The sequence below is a fragment of the Mustela nivalis genome, assembly GCF_964662115.1.
Source record: "Mustela nivalis genome assembly, chromosome: 1".
Taxonomy (NCBI): Eukaryota; Metazoa; Chordata; class Mammalia; order Carnivora; family Mustelidae; genus Mustela; species Mustela nivalis.
This window is the reverse complement of record NC_139020.1, coordinates 107,853,058-107,874,338: the sequence shown is the minus strand read 5'-3', so window position 1 is coordinate 107,874,338 and position 21,281 is coordinate 107,853,058. Positions and strand designations below refer to the sequence as shown.

At 42.3% G+C, this 21,281-nt stretch overlaps 1 protein-coding gene and 1 long non-coding RNA gene across 31 annotated transcripts in view; one reads left to right on the top strand and one right to left on the bottom strand.

Moving 5' to 3' along the window:
* LPP (LIM domain containing preferred translocation partner in lipoma) overlaps positions 1-21,281 on the bottom strand; it is a gene marked incomplete at its 3' end in the record, with an annotated part of 643,639 nt that overhangs the window by 443,446 nt on the left and 178,912 nt on the right. The window lies entirely within an intron of this gene.
* LOC309846023 lies at positions 11,793-19,684 on the top strand. Of its 2 annotated transcripts, none has more exons than XR_014301686.1 (2): positions 11,793-13,749; positions 15,008-19,684. It is a non-coding gene; the product is annotated as an uncharacterized lncRNA (long non-coding RNA). The 2 variants fall into 2 exon arrangements; XR_014301687.1 differs by having other exon boundaries at positions 15,003-15,699.

Genomic DNA, 21,281 nt, shown 5'->3' with positions numbered 1-21,281 from the left:
GAAAAATCCAAAACTGTGGTTGCAATGCTGTTAAAAGTACCAGAGAACTAACACAGCTTCTTCAGGGTCTCTGTCTTCTTTGAAAATGTCTGCCTCACTGTTGAAGAAGAGGGGAATATTTACAATGTCCTTTCTTCTCCGAAAGTACTCAGGCCAGTCACAGAGTGAAAAAAGTAATAAGCTAAAGCACTAATGCTTAGATCTCTCAAGAAAAGTCATTAATTTCTTCATGTCCCAGACAAGAAAATCTCTGAAACTCATTAAAGAGAAGCAGTTTTGAGGACAGAAAGAAAAATGTCAGGAGAAACATGGTCACACATCGAAAGGCAGCTGTGGTACCAGCTCCAATGGTGGCCTCAGGCCAGCACCTCCCAGACCACACTGGGCCTTCCTTTCCTCACCTGCAAAATGGAGACAACCCACCCTGCTCTGATTACTTCGCAGGTGATTAAGGAGACCAGGTGAAACACTGAACACGAGAACTTTCCATAAGCAGCGGATGATGTATGTGAAGACGGGTCACTAACAGAGGAATGTCAAACAAAAGCAGTACTCTTCAAGCCCAAAGCAGCAAAAGGAAATATAAGTATAGCCATATTTTTACAATCTTATAATCTGGAGGAAGAAATGGTGATCAGAATTGTGACAAACAATCAAGTCCAAAAGAGAAGAGAAACCAGCTCAGCTCTGTCATAATTGTCTCAGTTCCTGTGGCACATACAACAATGGAAAGATTGCAGGGAGGGGCAGGGACAGCCTTTGTGCAGACAGCACATGAAGGCCATGGACATGCTGGACCAAGAAAGTGACATTTCCACCTCGGTAATTATAATAATCTCACAGCGTACGTCCTCTAAGAATCTTTGTGTGGCTCTGTGCAGGCGATTTCATCATTTTCTCCGTTGCATATCTTGGAAAATAGAAATATCTCTCATAACTCAGGGGTGAAACAGAACACTGACCGTTCTGTGAAACTGTACAAGGGGAGGGTGTGAGGCCCAAGGTCTAGGTTTGCTCACCAGGATGGACAGAAAGGCAAAGGCAGACCTTGCCCGTGGCTGGATTTCAGGATCCCAGGCGCACAGGCAGGCTCGGGTCATTTGGGCAACAGTGAACTTTCAAGGTGGCGGAGAACCTAAGCAGTCAGTGAACAAACCAAAATCTGAGCTCAGGCACAAGAGGCAAAGTAGTGGCAAAGTAATTCTCCATCTTCAGTCTATTGGCAAGCAGCCTGCTTAGGACTCAGTTAAGGGAGGAGCTGAAAATCCACTCCCAGACCCATAGACACAAACTGACAAGAAGAGTTATGTGTGGCCAAGCAAAATGGCACCCCACTAGAATGCAATGGGCTGGAATTACCCAATCGATGTCCAGGACCTTAGGACATAAAATAAGACAAATTAACTCTACCTGTAATTCACCAAAGAAGAGGCCTCAGTGGCAAACAAATAGAGCAAAATAAATAAAGAAAAATAAAAGACACACACATTTACACAACTCTGGTAGAAGGAAAATACAAGTGAGGGCAACAATGAGATCGTGCTTTTCACACAGAGTATGGTAAAAAAATTTAAAAAGTCAGAAATTTTACTTTGGGTATAGCTGTGTGTGGAAAGTGGCACGCGAAATGTTATGTTTCCTCTTACAAATGAATATTGTGGGGGCGCCAGGTGGGCTCAGTCAGTTAAGAATCCGACTCTTGATTTCCGCTCAGGTCATGATTACAGGGTCCTGGGATCGAGCCCCATGTCTGGCTGCCCAGTGAGCAGGGAGTCTGCTGGAGATTCTCTCTCACTCTCCCTCTACCCCTTCCTCTAGCTAAATAAATAAATCTTTAAAAATAAATAAGAAAGTAAATAAATGCATGTGTGTCATGCAAGTATTTGACGTATATTTGATGTCACGTCTGCTCCAATGGCAGAGCTGAGTGGCTCTGATGACAGAGACCACCTGGCCCTCAAAGTCTAAAATAGTTACTCTCCGACCCTCTGCAGACAAATTTTGCAAACCCCCAGTTTTAAACTAAAAATGGTATTGTTTCCAATTACTACAGATATAATAAATCTGTTCTTTCTTCCTCAGCCTTTTCTGGCTACTGCTTAACATTCCCTGTAATTCCTATCAGGGTCTATTTGGACCATTTTCATTAATACCAACTACCCCAAGGCCATTAGAAGAATAATCCCTCCTCCTCAGAATGTTTTGAGGCATTGTTTGACTGCATCTTCAGTTCCACGCCCAGGTGCTCTGCATAGCTGGGGGTTCTGCAGTGCAACAGTCTCCCATCCCAGCACCAACACCACCACGTCAATGAGGGCTGCTTTCTAATGTGCTTCAGCATCTGGCCGGCTGGTCCCCGTTCCTCATTACTCCTGTTCATCAAATTTCTCTCAGCTCTTTTGCCTAGGTTTTCATCAAGACAGTTTTAGAATTTAACTCTGAGAAGAGTCGAGAACAATAAACTTGAAAGTTGTGCTGAGATGACATGAAATGTAGAGGGGAAATAAACTACTTTACCACCTCTGTATTTCCATGTAGGAATAAGATGCGGCTTTCCATTTACTCAAGGGGCCCTTCACGGGACTCAAAAAGTTCTAGAACCTCTTCTTCATGCAAGCCACGTACCATTCTCATTAAAATATGGTCTCTTTGTTTTGCAGTGAATAGGCTCCCAAAGATGGCAAAGTATTCATTTTCAAATGCCATATACAAAATGTAACTACACACGAGACATGAGGAGACATGCTTAACCTTACAATAACCAAAGAAATGCTAATACCAAGGAAACGACGTATCTAGTGCTGGCACAACTGGCAAGATTCTGACTCACTCACACATTCCTGCTGCAGTTATGGAAACATCCCTTTGAGAACACAAGCCATCAGTGGATTTGAACGACCACAAAAAGTTAACCTCTGACCCTGATACCTCCATCCTCCGACACCATGTTTAAAAATTTTGATGGACTACGCTACATTTATGCATAATAATGGTAATCACAGCAATACATAAAAATAATGGCATAATTAAGTAAGATATGGTATAACTACTCAATGAAATATTAAACAGATTTTAAAATTGTAATCATTCAAGAATATGCAGTGATACAGAAAATACTTAATGTATGATGCCAAGTGATACACAGCACTATGGTAATTTATGCTAATGGCTGGAGATTGCAAGGGAATACACAAAAATGATAGATTATACCTGTATCTGGGTGGTGGAATTATGGGTGACATTTTTTTCTATTAAGTGTTCTGAGCCTTACACAACATTACAACATTATTTATACAATTAAAAAAATAAAACAGAGCAGGCCAGTTTTCAGGTATCTTCCAGATCAACAGTTTGCAACTCTTTTGTTATTAAAGGGGGGGAAATGAAGCGCAGGCAAGTGCACCAGCTTTCTAAAGACGCACAGACCAAGTCACAGGAAGAACCAGCCCTACAGCCCAGGTCTCAAGACTGGAGAGGTGATATTCTTTCCTACACATACTCCATGGTGTCATTTTTCTAGGGGCAAAACCAACTTTGGGGTCATTTTAATATTCTTACATATTATAAATATGTAAATGAAAAGAGCAATGTTCAGTTACCTCTCTAAGAGAGCAAGTGCTTTAAACATCTTACCAAATGTTTTGATTAGCTGGAGGTTAAATGAAAATTCTATTCTAAGCATGGGTATTCCACAGAGGAGTCATCTAGTTAACTCTTAACCAACGAAGGGGTCAAGGCCACAGACTCCCCCAGGCAGTGGAAAATTCATGTATCTCCTTCAACACCCCCCCAAAACTTACCTACTAATAGTCCACTGTGAACTGGGAACCTTAGCAATGTCAGAAACAGTCGATAGCATATATTCCGTAGGTTACATATATTATACACTGCATTCTCACCATAGAGGAAGCTGGAGAAAAGGAAATGCTACTAAGAAAATCCTCAGGAAGAGAAAACACATTTACCATACTGTGCTGTCCTTATCTTTTAAAAATCCATTTGAGTGGACCCACACAGTTCAGACCTGTGTTGTTCAAGAGCCAACAGTAAGTCTTTCTACAAAAGCTTGCTCACTACGAAGCTTGCTTGTGTAGAAGTACTACCTCCCTCATAAAGTCACAAAGCAACCTCAGCGCTAAAGGAAGCTTAACAAAAAAGATAAACTTCAGTTTGTGGATGTTCACTTTCGGTCTCAACTTGCAATATCTCACTCCAGGACAGAAAAATCCCTTCCAAATTCAAAAGTTAATGAGACGCAGCCTGACAACACATTTGGCAGAGAGGTGTTTATGTACCTGTATACACAATGGATAACCATAATTAGTTTCTAATATCCTGTAATGTCTAAAGATAACATTTGGAGCCCACATGCATTTTGAACCTTCTGTGAATTCTGAGGGGTTCTAATTAGGTCCCAGTGGAGGTAATATTTAGAAAGTAACAGGGTAAAAGAAATCATCTAATAAAAAACAGTAAGAATAAATGGTTAATAAGGCAGAGAGACTATGTGTGTGTGCGTGTGTCCACACACTAGGATTTAAGCATTATCCACTGAAGGCACGTCTGAGCGACCATCTCCAGCAACTGGCCAGACAGTTTCCTATTTCCTGATATGCCACAGACCTTTCTCCTTAATCCCTCCGGTTTTCTAAACATCAAGATACGTATCAATCACCCCACCAACTGCTTTTATTGGTCACCTTCTGAAAAAAATGTGTATGTCTTTCAGTCTGTCTGGTACTATTCAAATCGCAGTAAAATAAAAATTGAAGGGCCAGGGGCTAGGGTAAGACAGAGGTCAGGTAACATTTTACATAGTATAAAAACAGATACATATAAATATATTAAAATTAAATATATTCACATAAGTATATGATAATTACAGATAAAATATACATTGTATATAAAGAACCTCAGCAGAAAGCATGAATTACTTAACACACTGGCAACGTCCTCACTCTTGTTTATTCTTTGCCTCTCACATATTCTTCTAATACAAAGTTTTGTGCTTTTAATGTTGGACGTGTCCTAGCCCAGCTGGCATTACAACCTTCCTACTAAAATGCCTGTCTCCTCCCCCAGACATAAAGGACCTTGATACTTCAGCAGAAACTGTATTTGAATCCTGTTTTCAAGTCATAAGGCATCTTACACAGTGCCTGATAAAGAAAATACATTTTATTAGGTAAAATATTTAGCTATTGGGGGCATGCTAAGAAGGTAAGGAGAAAGTAGAGAACACTGAGAAGGCTAATACCATAAATATCAATTAAGATGGGTATGTGTCCACACTACCCACAGTTACCACACTAACGCACATACTAAGTTTTCCAGGAAACGCAACAAAATATTTTCTGGGTCCTGTGTCCTCCCTGAATGCACCACAGCAGGGTGAAAAAGGAAGTACCATGAAAGCGACAGGAGAACAAAACTGGATTCAAAGACAGAATCCTCCTAAAACTGAATATCTGAAAGAAGTCAGTAATTTCACAGTAAGAACTTAAAAAAATAATAAAATAAAATAAACACAAGCAAGAAGCCAGACACCAGTAGGCCTCAGCAGAAAGCAGAGAACGTGCACTGTTGATAAACCAGCACCATGCTGTCTAGAACCAAATATGGATGAACCCTGTCTGGGCCTGGAGTTTTCTGTCAGGCAGCTGGGCCCTCTGTTCCTACGGGGTTTTAAGTGTCCACAGAGACAGCGAAGGCACCACGGCTGGGGCAGAGTCAGACTCCCAGGAGACACAACCATGCATGGCAGGAAGAGGGCACCCGTGCAGAGGGTAAGGGAAGGGGGTTAGTAAAGTCAAAGAATAAACTTTCTATGGAGAAGTTAATATCCTACAAGCATCTGGGAAAAACTCTTCAAAAAAAAAAATGCTACAACAATTAAAAAATAATAACACCCTAATTATTACCATGTAATCAACATCTCACATGCACATTGTTTTGGGTGTTGAAGAGGCTATAAAAGGAAAAGTGTATATAAATCCAAAGGCGCCTAGAGTCCACCTAGAGAATGAAAAACACATCATAAGTACTATATATGTTAGTGTGGAAAAAAGACAATTTTTTTTCTTTTTCTTTTTCTTTTTTTCCCTAACGTGGAGCTTGAACTCACGACCCTGAGATGAAGATCTGAGCGGAGATCAAGAATCGGACACTCAAATGACTGAGCCACCCAAGTGCCCTAAAAGATGATTTCCTCCAAGACCCCTTTTAAAGAGCTTTCATATCTATTACAGTAGTTAAAAAGTACACAGCAACTCTGTGACAAAGACAAGACAGACATTATTAACTCATTTTTACAGACTTGGAATTTGATGTTGAGAAAATCAATCGATCAATCACATAAACAGCGAATGACAAAGCCCGGATACAGAGAACAAGACTACAGATTCTGAAACAAACCGGAGTTCTACTGTATCATGACCCCTCCCTTCCAGCTTTACTAAATACACAAGGGACCCGGGTGAACGGGGGAAGAAAAGACAAAAGGACGTGTACAGGAGGCCAGAGACTGGTGGACCTGGCCTGAGTTACTAAAAGGAGGAAGGGCTACTGCGGAAATGGGACCAGAGACAGGTGCCAGCTCTGGAAGGAAAGGAGGCAGAGACCTTGCTCCTCTCCAGATCCTTTGAGCAATCTCCTCTACTGCTCTTATTTTTGTCATAGCCTGATGTTCCCAACTCCAGTCCTGACCTGTCTTCTAAATTCCAGGCCAGAACACTCAGCAATTCATTTCCACAAGCCTCAGATCTGAAAAAGTTCTTAAAACCTCCCCTCTACTCCAGGCCTGCAGAAATGTGCAGCTTCCTTCAGCACTGCCTATTTTAATGATGAGCACCAACCAGTCCCCAAAATCAGAGATCGAGGGGCCCACGCTGTACTAGGGTGAGAGGCACTGGTTTCAGGTACCTTGCCTTTCCTCAACATGGTTTCAGGTATGACAGCTCCCCGGAGGGTCCTCTAGACAGTACTGGAGAGGTGGACAGTCCTCAGGTCCCCAACCATAAAGTCATGTTAGACCTAATAAAATACCCGATTACTAATAATTCCATCCCAGCTCTGAATGACCGGAGTATTCAACAGTGCTTGCTGAAGAAAGAAAGGAAAGAGAGACAGAAAAGGGAGGGGGGAGAAAGGAGACAACAAAGAGGGAAGAACAAGAAGATATTCAGTGGCAGAACCAAAGGTCAAAATGGAGCATGCTTAATTTCATTTAAAGATTTTATTCACTGATTTGAAAGGGGGTGGGGAGAAAGAGAGAGAGAGAAGCAGACTCACTGATGAGTACAGAGCCTGATGTGGGGCTCCAACCCAGGACCCTGAGATCACAAACTGGGCCAAAGGCAGACGCCCAACCGCCTAAGCCACCCAGGGGCCCCGCATGTTTAATTTAATCTAAAACTCTGTGTTGACATCTCATGATCTGACTTCGGGTTTGTACCACAGCCACATGCTGATAAATGTGTGCCTGTAATCACAGCACCACCAGGGACGTGTTTCTGGGTCTCTAGAACCCAGTTATTAGACGAGGGCCCGTCAACTCCAGGGCCTAAAACATGCAGACCAGAGCAACGCAAAGGATGTGCAGGTTAAGGACACATGAGAGTGAGGACCACAGGCTCCGGCATCAGACCCCACAGTCCGAAACTGGGTTTTGTCACTTCCTAGCTCCACGACCTTGGGCAGGTCGACAGAATTCTGTACTTAGTTTCCTAATCCATGAAGATGAGTTGTAAAGGTTTAATGGAATAATTAAGGAGCTCGAAAATATTCATGGAAAAAAGAAATTCCTCTTTGGAGGGACACAAAGCTGCTGAGATTCTGACAGAGATGGGGGTGAGAATACACTCCCAGTCAAACACCAAGAATTATGCCAACAATTTCAGGAGACTCGTGGGCCGCTAACCCTTCACTTTGTAGTCCTTCAACCAGATCGTCTCTCAAATCCCTCCTCTCACAAAAGCCTGTGACGTGAGCAGCACAGAAACAAGCACTGAGGAATTTCTGTAGGCTTCTAGAGAAGTTACATTGAGGTCGTAACCCTCCAGATCAATATTGGGAAGTGGGGCCTTTGGGAGAGAATTAGGTTTTGATGAGGACAGGGCCCAAATGATGAAACTAGTGCCCTTTTAAGAAAAGATCCCAGAGAGCTTGTCTCATCTCCCCCTCTGCCCTGTGAGGACACAGTGAGAAGGTGGCCTTCTACAAACCCGGAAGAGAGCTCTCACTAGACCCCGAACGGAACCACACCCTGACCTCTGATCTCAGACTTCTAGCCTCCAGAACCACAAAAAAGTAAATGAAGCAATAAATACAATTCTGTTGTTTAGGACACTCAGGCTATGACATTTTGTTACAGCAACCCGCCCTGACACAGACTCTTTACCCAAAAAGCCCGCCTATAGAGGCAACCAAAGGGGCAAGAGAGGGCCTGTTTCCTCGTGATGTGATAAAATATACATAGCGGGCTTTACCACGAAAACACTGCCTCATCCCAAGTGCTGAGGGAAGAGCATTTTTAACTATAACCTAAGCAGGTTTATTTTTCCACATGCTTCTAATAGTTTAAACAATAACTATAACAGAGAGAGTCATATGCACTTTTTCTTACTCCACCTAACAAACATAAAGAAAATAAGAGGCAACAGACTAGGAGGAAAAAGTACCTGGGAATTAGGTATCATTAATCTCACACTTTGGCTCACCACAGCTAACCTGGGTGACCTTACAGTATGAATTATCAATGTTTCTTCATATTATATCCATCAAGTCCTATTACTCCCCTTTCAAAACCATCTGCATCCGGAAAAAAACTTCGAACTTATTCATCCTACTCGCCATATTCTGCTTTCAAATTCTATTTCCGACTACATTTCCCGTAATACATCCCCCCCCATAGGCCCTACACTGTGGAGTCCATCCAAAATTCTACTATCAACCTCTCAAACGCACTCCATACCTTCCAAGAAGGTCTCTGTGTTAGCTCACGCTATCATTTTGCATCATTTGGGGGCAAACCTTCTTCCACTCTTTAGCAATCAAACACCTACTCATCGTGCCACAGCAAGGATAAGACTGGAAACCGCCATACTAAGGGAAAGAACCCAGTTACAGAAGATCACCTATTACATGACTTCATTCACAGGAGATGTCCAGAATGGGCCACGCTACAAAACAGAAAGCAGATTAGTGGCTGCTCAGGACTAGGTGAAGGAGGTTTGTGGAAGTAAGTGGTCACTGCCAACAGGTGTGGATTTCTTTTTGAGGTAGGGAAGATGTTCAAAAATTGATTTTTCATGACGTTTGTACAACTCTGCAAATATAATAAAAACCACTGAGTTGTATGCTTTAAAAAAGTTACTGTATGGGGCGCCTGGGTGGCTCAGTGGGTTAAGCCGCTGCCTTCGGCTCAGGTCATGATCTCAGGGTCCTGGGATCGAGTCCCGCATTGGGCTCTCTGCTCAGCGGGGGGCCTGCTTCCTTTCCCCTCTCTCTGCCTTCCTCTCTGCCTACTGTGATTTCTCTCTGTCAAATAAATAAATAAATAAAATCTTTAAAAAAAAAAAAAGTTACTGTATGATCTATGAATTAGACCTCAATAAAGCTCTTATTAGAAAGAAAGAAAGAAAGAAAGAAAGAAAGAAAGAAAGAAAGAAAAAAAGATGGGTGCCTGGGTGGCTCAGTGGGTTAAGCCGCTGCCTTCGGCTCAGGTCATGATCTCAGGGTCCTGGGATCGAGTCCCGCATCGGGCTCTCTGCTCAGCAGGGAGTCTGCTTCCTCCTCTCTGCCCCTCTGCCTACTTGTGATCTCTCTCTGTCAAATAAATAAATAAAATCTTTAAAAAATAAAAGAGAGAAAGAAAGAAAGAGAGAGAAAAAGGGAGGAAGGAAGAAAGGGGGAGTGGGGAAGGAAAAAAAAAACAGAAAGAAGAAAAGAAAGAAAGAAAAAAGATGTACGCATACACCTAGGCTCTTTGAATGTTAAGATAAATTTATTCTCTCCACCCTGTCAGAGATAAAATCCATCAATTGTGCTCCCTTAGAATGTTATTTGTACCTTCGGTTAACATCTCTCATTCTAGCTGGCAATATAATTATGTTTATTTCTTCTCTTGTCTGCCTCCCCCACTAAACTATGAGTGCTTTCAGAGAAAAACAAACCTGTGCCAGACACTTCCATAGCCAGGCCTCTGCTAACCGTTAGTTTCTTTTGTGCACATTAGACAAGTGTGCCTGGTCTTGGATGGGCAAACAGAGGGAGGGAAGGACTTGAGTTCCACTCGCCCTCCGGCCATCGAGCATGACATAATCTGAAGGTCAGTAAGCAGCCGCTCTGCCTCTACCCTCCTTCTCACCTCCAAAAGTCCAGTAAAATACTTAACCTAAGCGAGACACTCTCGATAAATAAGTTAATACCTGCAGAAGGAAAATGATACATCTGAAACCATGTCGAACAACAAGACACTCCCAGATTTCAGCAGAAAGCTCAAGGCATTCATATTTGGGTTTCTCTTTACCAGTTATTTATTTTGGTGTTTCTCAACAATGACATTAAAAAAAAAAAATGTTTGTCTTACTAATTGGATTCAAAGACCTTGGGCATACATATGAAATACAGTGAATTATTTTAACACATTTAAGTAGTAAGGAAAAACAAAACATTTTTCTTAAGTCAATTTACAATTGCTAAAACAGGTCATGATATTACAAAAGCCTGACATTTTTAGAGGGGGCAGCAAATATATACTTGTATATATGCATATATATATTTATATATGTGCATGTGTGTGTGTGTGTGCATGCGCGCACACGCGCGTGTGTGTGTGTGTATATATATGAATTTTAGCAGCAACCCAGGTTGATGCTCTCAGCTTCCACATTTGACCTGAGTCCTGACCATTGCGTACCTCAGATGAGAGGTGTCTATGCCCAAGCCCACTCTCCAGTGCCCATCTTTACCTGGTTAACTCCACTGCTTTGGGGAAATATACCTCACCCACAAACCAGGCCAAAAACACAAAAGTGTTTAATATTCTCACAATAGCCTGCACCTGTGCTTTGTGGCATGTACCACAACCATAATCTCATAAGTATCTGTGAAATTATGAATGTGGTCATCGTCATTCTTGGACCAGAAACCCCATGATGAGAGGGCCTGTATCTGCCTAGTACCCACAGTTCTGGTTAAAGGCCTGATAGTTGGTCACAGCAGGCACTCAAGAACTAGTGTTTGATTGAATTAATGACCCCTCCCTGATCAAAGTATTAGGTTCTTGAAAACAGGGATTCGGCAGGGTGGGGGGGTGGGGTGCCTGGGTGGCTCAGTCAGTTAAGAATCTACCTTCAGAACAGAACATGATCCCAGCGTACTGGGATCAAGACCCATGTCCAGCTCCCCATCAGTGGGAGGTCTGCTTGTCTCGCCCTCTGCCTGCTGCTCCCCCTGCTTGTGCTCTCTCATTCTCTGTCAAATAAATAAATAAAATCTTTTTTAAAAAATTTTTTAAAAGAAAACAGGGATTGTGGTTAATTCATTTTGGTATCAACTACCATGCCTGGTTCAGTGTCTATAGATAATATCACATAATTCACATGCAGGCAGACGAATAAAGAAGTTGCAGAGTGGGTCACACTATTCATGGTGTACTCCTGGTACAACAGCACATTTGCATGGGTTAGGAGCAAAGGGCAACTGTCCAAGAAAGCTGGACCCAGCAAGAGTGGTTGGAATAGCACCACACCAACACAGAAGGCAGAGACAGAGACGGAAGATGTCCGCAGTCTAAGATTGATGTCAATTTCCTTGGGTTTCTAAGGGTCCATTTTCTACCAACTCCCATGTGTGTGACTCTTTTCCCAGATGCAACTAGGCTCCAACTCTTGTGTTGCAGCAAGAAAACCAGGCCTTTAGAAATAATAAAATCACTCAGAGCAAAACCAAAGCTGGAGCAGCCAAGGCTGGCAGAGTTAAGCAACCGTGAGAAGGTCAGAGTGCGCACGCCCTACAGAAAACAAACAGGCTGTGGCTAGAAACACATCTCCCCTGCGGAGACTTGTCCGGTGTCGTGCCCCAGCAGCCTCTTCAAGTGGTTTCTGATGTGAAAAGGTCACGCTGCCAAACACAGTTTAGGTAGATGCCAGCAGCAGGCCTCCCTGAGGGGTTGGAAGAATTGGGTGGGGGGATAGAAAAAATGTGTGGGGAAAGGGGGACACAAGCGAGGGCCACGCCCTGAATCAGTGGCTGGCATCCACATTCCGGTGCTGCAAACCTGGCAGTCAAGATGCTGGGGAGCTAACTGGGCACTTAAATGAAAACAAGACCCACGAACAGAAAGAGCGCACTGATAACCACGAAGCTGATTAGACTGCAGTCTGACAGCACGGCACCCGGGATCACTGGACTGAGATCAAATCATTCAGCTGCCCCAGGGGCACCTGAGCCAGGTTTCCGTGTAGGCTCCAACACTCACAGGCTGTGCGGCCTTGGGAAAGTTACACAAACACTCAGGGCTCGTGTGAGAAGATTACGGCAGCCCTCAGTTACATGTGAGTTCTGATTAACGTGACCGAGCCAGTGAGGGACAGAACACTGCTCAGCAGAATCACAAATGCCAGAACAGGCAGGGCTGGACATTCAACCAGCGTCCAAGTTCTTCTTTTACCGAAAGTCTAACAGGTCCAGGGAAGGGAAAGGACGTGCCCATAATCACTTAGTAAGCCACCTTCCCTGATCCCTGGGAGCAGCCGGGCCTGGTGATTTACAATGCCCGGGGCTGTCCATGGCCACACAGAGCTGCTGTCTGCACTGTTTGCTAACAGATGCACAATGCTTAAAATGCTACCTGGTTCAAAGGCAGCCGTGCAGACATCATTACCACTGATAATAATAATGCCGGTATAAATAATGTATATATAGGGTGCTTTGTAGTTTATGAAGCCTGTTCGTATCCATTATCTCATTTAATCCCCACAACAACTCCAGAAAGCATGACTCCACAAGCCCCACAGAGATGGGGGCAAATGAGGCTCAGCAAGGTTTCTTGGTTTTCCCAGGAATCCCATAGCTCATGGACAGAGCCATGCAGCCCGAAACCCATGCTCTCCATCACCCAGACCACTGGGCTTCCTTCCTCGTACTACCACAGAACAGATAACAGTTAGCACAGGACTAGAGACTTTTTTTTTTCTTTTTTTCTTTCTTTCTTTTTTTTTTTTTTTTTGGTGTTTCTGAAAGGACTAGAGATTTCTCATGGGGGCCTGTCTATGACCTCTACTATAACAAATCTTCCTCCTAAAGGAAGAAACTGAAAGGCACGAGAACTTCATTTTGCTTTGGCTACAGCTGGCTTGCCCCTGGAAGCAGAAGTATCTTATCTGGAACCGAGCTGCCTGCCCTGCCTTCCTGCTGAGACATGGGTGATGGGCAAAAGAGAGGCTGAAACTGGAATGCAAGGGGAACGAGGGAGAGAAACAACCACATGGTGGCTGATAATGAAGCCACAGCCTTGGTGCAGCTGGTGATGAGCTGTCCTCCTCACCACGGAGACGTTGACTCCCACTCGCCCGAGGGACTCCCTCAGCCACGACGGAGACCGAGAGATGACACGTGGGGCACGAGCCTCTCTTTCACGCGTATCTCCTCCACTAAAGTGAATAAATCTCTCAAGCGAATAGTAACAAAGGACTGCCCTGGCCTGGGTGAAGCCAAAGGATGAGGAACAGTCTTCCTACCTTGAAGGTAAAACAGCTTCTAATTACGGGCCTTTATCTTTCATCCATGCACGTAGTTTTCTATGTATGGATGCATCTATCTACCTACTATCTAATCAAGAGAAGCAAATGTCTCTTTTCTTTAAAACAAAAAAAATTATTTAATTATATTTTATATTTATAATATATCATATTTAAATTTATATAAATATAAATATATAAATATGCATTTATATATACATTTATTTATAAATATAATACAAATATTATATATAATTATATAATATATTATATAATTATATGTAATTTATTATATACTATATATAATATTTATTTGTATTATATTTATATTTATATATTATATAATTATATGTAATTTATTATATATTATATATAATATTTATTTGTATTATATTTATATATTATATAATTATATGTAATTTATTATATATTATATATAATATTTATTTGTATTATATTTATATTTATAAATATTATATATATAATATTTATTTATATTATATTTATATTTATTTGAGAGAGAGAGCACCAGCAGGAGGGGCAGAAGGAGAGGGAAAGAGTCTCCAGCAGACACCCCGCTGAGCACCGGCGCTGGGCTCAATCTCACAAACCTGAGATCCGGACCTGAGCCGAAACCAAGAGTCAGATGTTTAAGCAACTGAGCCATTCAAGTGCCCTAATAACTCCTTTCTTCTTAAGAATATACTATTAGGGACGCCTGGGTGAGTCAGTGGGTTAAGCCTCTGCCTTCGGCTCAGGTCATGATCTCAGGGTCCTGGGATCAAGCCCCACATCGGGATCTCTGCTCAGCGGGGAACCTGCTTCCTCTTCTCTCTCTCTCTGCCTGCCTCTCTGCCTACTTGTGATCTCTCTCTCTGTCAAATAAATAAATAAAATCTTAAAAATATATATATTTAAACAAACAAACAAAAAGAATATACTATTAAAGAGGCATCTGGGTGGCTCATTCAGTTAAGCATCTGCCTTCAGCTCAGGTCATGATCTCAAGGTCCTGGGATCAAGTCCCGTGTGAGGCACCCTACTCAGTGGGGAGTCTGTCCCAATGCCCCCGGAACAACTTGTTCTCTCTTTCTCTCTCTCACTCTCTCTCATAAAAAATTTTAAAAATCGTAAAAAAAAAAGTACTGAACAGATAAATGATAGATCTTGATTTTACTTCTGGTTTTGTCAATAACTAGGAGACTGAATTTAGAAAGGTTACTGAAGCTTTCTGAGACTTTTATTTCCTCATCTGTCAAGTGCAGGTTTGGGCAGATCAACAAGGACCCTTCCAGCTTAAAGGAAAAAATAAAGAAGAAGAAGAACAAGAACAAGAACAAAAGAATGAAAGAAAGAAAGCTAATATCCTAAATAAACAGAAGAAAACACTATAATGGTCAAACCAACTTTTCAGAAAAGTTAAAAAAAAAAAGTTATTGTGTCCTCCATGCCTTGGTTTTGAATGCAAGAAACATGCCACAGTTTAAAATCTCCTATATTCATGCCTTTGATGGTGAAAAAAAGCCTACCACCAGAAGGCAACAAAGTCTCGCTTAAAAACAAGTAATTTTCAGGAACAACTCCCCAAGTTAAAGCCCTAATTCACAAAATTGGGTTTGGCTGGTATAACACTGTCTTCTTTCTCTAATTATTAGGCTCTAGAAGGTTTTTTGTTGGGTTTTTTTTTTCCCCTCCCCTCCAAACAACATTTCGTTTGCAATGTGTTTGATCCTGAAATAAATCTGTAATTCCTCCCATGGTGAAGGGAGAGCAGAGGAAGATCTGTAGTATAGCCTAAATGACTTTGTATTTCACAGAAGATTATTACAAGATGACAGATGTGAACCTTAAGAATTTTCATAAAGCCATGATATCCAAAGAATGTTCCACAAAACTCGAGTCTGGGAAACTATCCACAGAATGGTTCCATTATAAAATAAATTTGACAAAACCTGAATTTAAGGAATGCTGTGGCTAATGTTTTTACCTACAGGACTTCTCTGAGTTAATCTTGCTGAAGATGCATGGAGAATTCTCCAGAACGAGTGGCTTATAAAAATAGCTGATTCCCAAGTTCATCTGGCCATTTGTGGAGCTAGCGTTCCATGGGAGCACATTTTAGGAAATACTGCCATGCAAGTGACAATGGATTATGACAAGGACACAGCTCTATTTCTGACAGCAACTCTACCCCTGGAAGGAAAGGTCTATGATTCCAGTAGAAACTTCTAGGGTTTTTTTTGTTTTTGTTTTTGTTTTTTTAATATTTTATTTGTTTGTATTTTAATATTTTATTTATTTGACAGGGGAGAGCTCACAAGTAGGCAGAAAGGCAGACAGAGAGAGAAGGGGAAGCAGGTTCCCCGCTGAGCAGAGAGCCCAATGCGGGGCTTGATCCCAGGACTCTGAAACCGTGATCTGAGCCAAAGGCAAAGGCTTAACCCACTGAGCCACCCAGGCACCCCGAAACTTCTAGGTTTGACTCTACCTTTACCTACCCCAGATTTTATAACAAATGCAACTGCAACCAACCAAAGATGCTGACACTCAAAGTGACTTGCATTTCTTGAGACTTTCTTGTAATATAGAAGGATCCTCACTCCAAGGGGCCTGGGTCTTCCCTAAGCTACAGATAGAGTCTGTGAAAGCATGCAATGCAAAGGGAACTTTTTTTTTCCTTTTTCTCTATCTCTCTCTCTCTTTTTCTTTCAAACGATGCATAGGCTTTACTCAGAATCCATTTTTTGTATGGATCCATTTTCTCATCGTCTTTCCGTAATGATGAGAAACTACCAAGCGGAGAGTTCATGGAGATCTGATGCTCCGCCGCCCCACCCCTCTAAGCAAAAGACCCCTGTGCTCAACAATATTTTTATCAGAGCCTCAGTTTTTCCCACACTTGGAGCGAGGTAAGTGGATGTCACGCTCTCACATCTCATGAGTCTCTGACTTCTACAGACGGCTCATCGTGACCTCTGCAGACAATGCCATGAACGTTTTGAGCAATGGCAGCCACTTCAGGACCAGCCCTCCCCAGGCTGGAATGGCACCCCCAGAAACAGTGCTGCTTGGCTAACTCTCACCCTTGCGAGGACATGTTCCAGGGTAGCCTCAGTATCGGGCAGCGACGCCAGGTACTGTCTGCCCACCCAGAGGCCCGTGATGGTGCCTCATTGGGTCACTTGCTAAAAGTGACAGTAAATTTAAAACCACCCTAACATGGCCAAGAGCTGAGAGAAGGTAGCCACAGTGTGGAAACACAGACCTTCTGGGCACATCCCCACTTGGAATGACCTTCTTTGACAGGAAAGGTATTTAAACACCCAGATCTATTGTCCAGCAAGGAATGTATTCCAGGAAATACTGTCTTGTGTAACCCCACCCAGATTTATGTTTAAGGGCAGAGGACAAGAGTAATTTTAATAATGTCTCTTACGAAAAAGTAGAGATAAAGAGAGAAAAAAGAACACTTGGATATTTAAAGGGAGGGGGGAAGCAAAAGTACTTCTATTACCCCAAAAGTAATCTGTGAGAGAAAGAAAAAGAATATGTGATAGCTTTCATTCTAATCTGTGTACAAGCGTGCCTCATGTCTCGCCTTTGTCCCTCCTAGTCTTCCTCTCCCCCGCCCCCACCTAAGAGCGAACCCCCTTTCAAAGACACCTAGGATATAAGTGGGGGTAGGGGGGTCGATCCTCTGTCCACTTTTACACAGGACCCAGAGACTATGAAAGCCTCATTCACACACTCATTGGCTTTCCAGGGGAGGCTCCACCAGCAACAGCAGCTCTCCAAAGGGTCTGGATGGTGGACAGCACACAGGAAACTCGAAAAAACCAGGTGCCATTCATACCCTTCACTTAGCCTGGAGAGGCCTTTCCCTTTTCTACTAGGTCATATTCCACCCCGTGTTCAGGTCCCACATCAAATGCTTCCTCCTCCAGGCAGACTTCCTTCATTCTCTCCACATCTATCTCCAATTCCACCAAAACTAACATCTCTCTCCTTCAATGACCACAAATCGCCACATTAGAGACACTATCTAAATATCATAACTCTTATTGGGGAGATCGTTAATCTAGCCAATTCTCTCTCCAATAAGAGTTACCCACATTAACTTTCACCAACCCACTCCCGTCCACCAAAATTCCCTTAAGGGCAGAGACTGGGTCTAGTTGAATTATTGAATATAAAGATAAAACCTATCTAAAGAGTTAAGACAAGTATATAAATAATTTTCATACAGGAAAGACTCTATTTAAAGACAAAGAAGACAGGAAGAGATGAGAAACTCCAGGCTGAAAGCTCCAAGAGGCCGTGTTGGATGTGTGGAAAAGATCTCCACACACAGAACAATGCATCACCTTGAGAAATGGAGGCGGCTACCTCACCCGCTCAACGACTGAGCGGGAACGGTAAGTCAGGCAGAGCGCTCCACGTCTTCTAGGTACTAACTCTTCTAATCCTCAGAGTAACCTTGGAGGCCAGTTGTATTTTCACCTACATTAAATAAGAGGATGAGACAAAGGAACTGCCGAGAGCACATGCCACTCAAGGGAGCAAAGAGAAGAACCGGCTTCAGACTCAGCAAGAGACTCCAGCGAATGTTCTGGACCCTCCTGCTTCTCTGCTTCTGCCGCAGGCTGCTGACACCCCCACACAAAGCAGGTGCCATGTACTTTCTGTAACCCAAAAGAGGGATTTTTGGAAAAGGGCCCAAGAAATGGTATCACCTGAGTAAAGGGGAAAAGGTGTAGATAGACCTCACCCATCTGCATTTGCAGAAAGGGGACACTCCTGGAATTCGAGAACAGAAGACTCAAGATGTTGACAGGCACAGCCTTTTCTAGTTGACCAGACTTTCTCAAACTGGGACTGACTTACTCTTTGCTGTGAGCAGTGAGGCTGAACTTCTAGGCGCACGGTTAATTTGTGAGTGACAGAAACGCAGTTGTTACCTTGACTGTAAACATCAGAAATGCTTTGGGATGATCTGACCAGCATTTTCCTTCCAGAAAAGGTTAAAGGCCTTTTAGCAAAGAACTAGATGTGAAAAATCGAACTTAAATGGTGAAAGAGAGCATCTTGTGGCCAATCTTAATGATACTTAATTCTCAGATGAGGAATTCTGTAGTAAACAACCTCTTGATTCTGTGCAAAACATTTTTAATTTCATGGCCTGCTAATCACACAGCTGTTAAATTTCCCTTCCCATCAGTTGTAAAAAAAATAAATAGATAATAATTGTAATAATAATTTAAGAAACAGTTGGGCCTCAAACAAAATTTGAACCCTAATGAATTTTCCCATCTGGAATTAATAATGTAGTGGATGCTGAAATTGCCTGGATTCAGTTGATGTAAAGTTATATGACATTATTAAAAGTATCAAAATGTAAGACTCCAAACATCAAAAGCTGCTAACAAAGCCAGCCACAGAATATCAGGTCTACCTTGCCTTCTCAGACAAGCTGAGGACTTGATTCATCATTCCAGCAGCTCTTAACAACCTGTTCCCTTTCGCCGTGACCTTCTCTCCTCTGGGCCACAAAGGAACCATTCACATGGAAGTACTGACTTGACTTGGACATTACAGCCTTGATGATCCAGAGCCCAGAGAAGAGAGTAGTGTCTCCATAAGGCAAACACATCAGTGGAATTGATACATGGGAGATGGAAGAGGGATTTGAAATATTTGGGAACAAGAGTAAGAGGTGGTCCAAAGGAATATGGTAATGAGAGTAAGCCAGTTCTGCAAGAAAGAAAGGAGAATAACCAAGACAGAAAACTTAAGCATGGAATGTTGTGGGAAGAAGGAAGGGACGCATGTACTAAAAGAAATAAAGTATGCATAGTCAGCTGGATCTGGAAATCAGCAGGAGATCTTTAAAAAGTGTGCACTGACGCTTTTCCCATAACCTTGGCAATAAAACACGATCGAAATGCCTAGAGTACTAACGTACTGTCTCTTCGTCTGGCTTGTTTCAACCTAAAAGTCCATTCGCCGAAATCCTTTTAGTTCTTAAAGGTGTGCTCAACTGCCACCTCCTTTGGGAAGCTTTTCTCCTATTCTGTACCCACTGAAACCTTCCTCCGGATTCCCACAACATGCTACCTCTACCTCTCCTTTGTCACCCACGTCGTTTTGCTTGGTAAAACAGCTGGTTATTTATGTGTCTGAGTCTCCCCTTGGATTATAAACTCCATGAAAGAAGAAATTACATTTACCCCTGTTTCTGGCTCTCAGTACCAGGTCTAGGCTTTAAAGGGATGGATAGGTTTTCTTAAGAAAACTGAGAAGAGAATACTTCCTTTTTTAGGTATTCTTATTATAGAAAACCAAAGTTCAAGGATTTAGCAACTTACCCACTAGCAATCACCCTACAAACCCTTATAAGTGAGAACCACCATCAATATTTCATTGCTCAAGTTTACATGAGAAGTTTAGAACATGAACAGATTTTCATAATCGTTGCCCTAGTCTACCTAAAGACAGAAGTACAGTATAAATGTACACTGCTTTTCTGTCCTGAACACAGGCTCACAGTTATTGGTGCGAAAATCATTTCCAGGAACCTACAGTGCTTTCTTGAAATCCCAGTGTCCCTTCAGCCCTACTTCCAGTCCCCATTTCATTGAAAACAGCAGCATTTCCTTCATGCTTCATCACTGATGATAAACTGAATGAGTCAATTCTACAAAACAGAATGCCAACAATAATTTACTATGAATATCATATTTGTATAGCACTCATACATCACTATCTCATTTGATCTTCTCTATGAACCTCTGCAGCATGAGGAAATGGAATAATTATTTTAGAGATGAGGAAACTCGACTCCACAAGATAAGATTTGTCCCCAAAACATAACGGTCATGGAGGCGATGACAAGATGTGAACTTAGGATTCAAGATACCCCACCCAGAGTTGTGTTCATTTATACAAAGCGGTCTCTCTTATGTAAAGTGTTTAGTAAGGCACTAGAAGTCAGCAATGGAGCTCCTGAGCCTTAGATGAATGAAAAGTTAACTTAATTCAGATAAAGTCTGAGATGGGTTCCATGAACATACAAAAGAAGAAGAATGAGAAAGAGAGAAAAAAAGAAACTACTTTGGGTTAAGATAGTCAGTTAAATTTCCTGGAAAACAGGGGTCTTGAACTGTACTTAAAAGACATGCTAATGAAAGTGAGCCCACAAACTGACAGTTTCAGAATCATCCAGAAGCTCATCAGAAAGACAAACTCTCCCACACTGTGTTCTCAGATCTACTGGACCATAATCTCTGAGAGTGAGTGTAATCTACATTTCCAACGTAACACAGCTTTACAGCAACTGAACCACCCCAGGTGATTCCAATGCATGCCAAGTTTGAAAACTAGTGCTTGATAGCTAAGACAGGACCTGGATGAATAAGAAGGTACCAGGTAGACTCCAGGAGTGGGGAAATGACATTATAAATAAGGAGGCCTAGAATCTAGACAACTCTAAATTAAGCCAGATCTAGAACAATGGACTGGAGAGGCAGCATCCCCTGACGG